This window comes from Schistocerca nitens, chromosome 12 (genome assembly GCF_023898315.1).
Source record: "Schistocerca nitens isolate TAMUIC-IGC-003100 chromosome 12, iqSchNite1.1, whole genome shotgun sequence".
Taxonomy (NCBI): Eukaryota; Metazoa; Arthropoda; class Insecta; order Orthoptera; family Acrididae; genus Schistocerca; species Schistocerca nitens.
In genome coordinates this window covers 113,903,202-113,907,041 of record NC_064625.1, presented here as the reverse complement: position 1 = coordinate 113,907,041, position 3,840 = coordinate 113,903,202, and the positions used below count along the sequence as shown (strand labels likewise).

Here is a 3,840-nt window from a genome sequence, read left to right as displayed (position 1 = left end):
GACGGACTTTGAGCGAGGGCGTATATTGGGCATGCGGGTGGCCGGGTGGACGTACCGCCGAATTGCTCAACACGTGGGGCGTAAGGTCTCCACAGTACATCGATGTTGTCGCCAGTGGTCGGCGGAAGGTGCACGTGCCCGTCGACCTGGGACCGGACCGCAGCGACGCACGGATGCACGCCAAGACCGTAGGATCCTACGCAGTGCTTTAGGGGACCGCACCGCCACTTCCCAGCAAATTAGGGACACTGTTGCTCCTGGGGTATCGGCGAGGACCATTCGCAACCGTCTCCGTGAAGCTGGGCTACGGTCCCGCACACCGTTAGGCCGTCTTCCGCTCACGCCCCAACATCGTGCAGCCCGCCTCCAGTGGTGTCGCGACAGGCGTGAATGGAGGGACGAATGGAGACGTGTCGTCTTCAGCGATGAGAGTCGCTTCTGCCTTGGTGCCAATGATGGTCGTATGCGTGTTTGGCCCCGTGCAGGTGAGCGCCACAATCAGGACTGCATACGACCGAGGCACACAGGGCCAACACCCGGCATCATGGTGTGGGGAGCGATCTCCTACACTGGCCGTACACCACTGGTGATCGTCGAGGGGACACTGAATAGTGCACGGTACATCCAAACCGTCATCGAACCCATCGTTCTACCATTCCTAGACCGGCAAGGGAACTTGCTGTTCCAACAGGACAATGCACGTCCTCATGTATCCCGTGCCACCCAACGTGCTCTAGAAGGTGTAAGTCAACTACCCTGGCCAGCAAGATCTCCGGATCTGTCCCCCATTGAGCATGTTTGGGACTGGATGAAGCGTCGTCTCACGCGGTCTGCACGTCCAGCACGAACGCTGATCCAACTGAGGCGCCAGGTGGAAATGGCATGGCAAGCCGTTCCACAGGACTACATCCAGCATCTCTACGATCGTCTCCATGGGAGAATAGCAGCCTGCATTGCTGCGAAAGGTGGATATACACTGTACTAGTGCCGACATTGTGCATGCTCTGTTGCCTGTGTCTATGTGCCTGTGGTTCTGTCAGTGTGATCGTGTGATGTATCTGACCCCAGGAATGTGTCAATAAAGTTTCCCCTTCCTGGGACAATGAATTCACGGTGTTCTTATTTCAATTTCCAGGAGTGTAATTAACTGATTCATTCGCTGAAGGCCAATGAAGCTCTCAATTTAGTTGTGCAATCAGCACGCAGGTAAGTATCTGTAATAAAATTCTGATGTGGATAGTTAAATACTTTTGACGAGAGAATCATTTTAGTTGCACTGCACGCAATAGATAAGCTCTGAACTTGCCCTTTGGAGAGACGCTACAGCTACAGTTTTACAGCTACTTTTTGGAAACTTCTCACAACTTTGTTATCATAGCGTATCTCCATTCTTGCTCGAACAGTCCACGGGTGTACTGCCAGTCCATAGTGTCCAACGGGCTCAGTTCGGCAGCGCACCTGACGATGGCGACAACTCTGATCGCCGAAATATTGTGCTCGTTGGACACTATGTATCGGCAATATACCCGTGGACTGTTAGAGTAAACAAATACACCGAGAGAAGTTGAAGAATCTTATCTCCATTCTACCTAAACCTAAACATCCTAGCTTTATCTAATCACTTACTTAATCTACCTTACTTCCCTACTTTTGGGACACAAAAACAGAACATCATGAATTTCAACCGAAATATTACTTTGTGAGATCCAGCATACTGTTTCCATTGAATTACAATGAAAAAGGAATCAAAATATAAATTTTGAAGTTTCTAAGCTCCTTCCTGTTGCGCCGATGATTTTTATGTAAAGCATCCAAACTTTGAAAACTGTTGAAGTTACTGAACTGAAACTTAACACATTAGTATTTTAGCATCACTCCTGACATGCTATTAAATTTTCAGATTATTTACTTTACTTTTAAGGTATTGCGCAACATTCGTGATGTCATAGCTAGTTACAGCGGACTAGGCTGGCACACAATGGAAAGGATATGAATTCTGTATGGTGTGAGTAGGCTGCTTCCCTACAGCCTGTCACCTGTATGATGGCAATTTCAAGGAGCTGTCTGAGTGTCTGGGCTGTAATGGCTGTCCATTCTACCTCAACAACTGAAGAGCCCATGTCAGAGAAAATAGTGATGTTGGACGCTGGGGTCTGAAACCAAGTCCACGTTGTATCTCATCCAAAAGGTGTTCCATTGGGTTCAGGTCGGAACACTGAGTAGACTTATACCTTTTAGGAATGTTATTGTCCACAAACGAATGCCTCACAGATGCTGCTTCAAGACAAGTTTTATTGTCATGTCTATATGAACACTCATGGTTCAAATGGTTCAAATGGCTCTGAGCACTATGGGAGTTAACATCTGTGGTCATCAGGCCCTTGAACTTAGAACTACTTAAACCTAACTAACCTAAGGACATCACACACATCCATGCCAGAGGCAGGATTCGAACCTGCGACCGTAGCAGTCGCGCGGTTCCGGACTGAGCGCCTTAACCGCGAGACCACCGCGGCCGGCCAACACTCATGGTGTCAAAACTATTCATCTACTGTACACAGTACACGATGTTGTAAAATGTGCTCATATGCTTCCGTATTTAGCACTTTCTTAAGCACAGTATGGGGACCACACCATAATTACAAAGAAACTTGTCCCACACAGTATCACTAGCTCCACCGCACTTCTGAGTTAACACTACAAATTATTGCAGGTAAAGCTATCCAGGGGCAACAGCCTTGCCGCAGTGGATACAACGGTTCCCGCCAGATCACCGAAGTTAAGTGCTGTCGGGCGTGGCCAGCACTTGGATGGGTGACCATCGGGGCCGCCATGCGCTGTTGTCATTTTTCGGAGTGCACTCAGCCTCGTGATACCAATTGAGGAGCTACTCGACCGAATAGTAGCGGCTCTGGTCACAGAAAACCATCGTGACGGCCGGGAGAGTGGTGTGCTGACCACACACCCCTCCTATCCGCATCCTAGGCTGAGGATGACACAGCGGTCGGATGGTCCCGATGAGGCCACTTGCGGCCTGATGACAGAGTGCAAAGTTATCCAGGCATTCGTCAAACCCAAATCCTTTCATCGGATTACCACAGGCTGTAGTGTGATTCTGCGATCAAAATCACCCTTTTACAGTCATCCAGTGACCGGTGGCGTCGCTGTTTACACACCTCAAACGTCGCTTAGCACTAATTACAGAAACGTGTGGATTTCGATAGGCTGATCGACCACTGTACATCATTCATTTTAACTACTTATGCACAGTCATTATGCTACCTGGGGTGCAGGTAGCTCTTTGGAACACGACTTCTTCCTTCGCCGATATTATTCGACTTTTTCCATCCTCCAGTCTGCAGTGCTCGACGGTCCCTGCCCGTCAGCACATGAGGTCTGCCACGTCTTGGTTTAGCTGTGGTTCTTTTTCCGCGTTTCGGCTTCACAGTCACACCATCAACAGTAGACTTGCGCAGCTGTGGAAGGATTGAAATATACCTGATGGATTTGTTATTCAGGTGACATCCAACAACGAGTCCATGTTCGAAGCCAGTGAACCCTCCCGACTGTTGTTACTGCTTCTCTACTGCCTACACAACACTCACCGCCTCTCGTAACATCTGCTGGTTAATTCCACATTACGTATGGGTGTCTGGGTACTCTTGATCAGATATTGTACCAATAAAGACGTAAAATTATAATTTTTATTTATTCAGCAATGCAAGACGTAGTAACTTCTCCAGTAGAAACTGGGCATAGAGTAAGTAACTGTTGTGACTTGGCAAGACAACCAAGCCACTCTGAGGAAGCCGAAAGGCACGCGTTTAAGCTCACGCAGGC

The 3,840-nt window shown here is 48.7% G+C and overlaps 1 pseudogene; it reads left to right on the top strand.

Annotated features, from left to right (window-relative positions):
* The first annotated feature begins 2,728 nt into the window (after positions 1-2,728).
* On the top strand, positions 2,729-2,846 carry LOC126215514 (5S ribosomal RNA; annotated as a pseudogene).
* Positions 2,847-3,840: the final 994 nt, after the last annotated feature.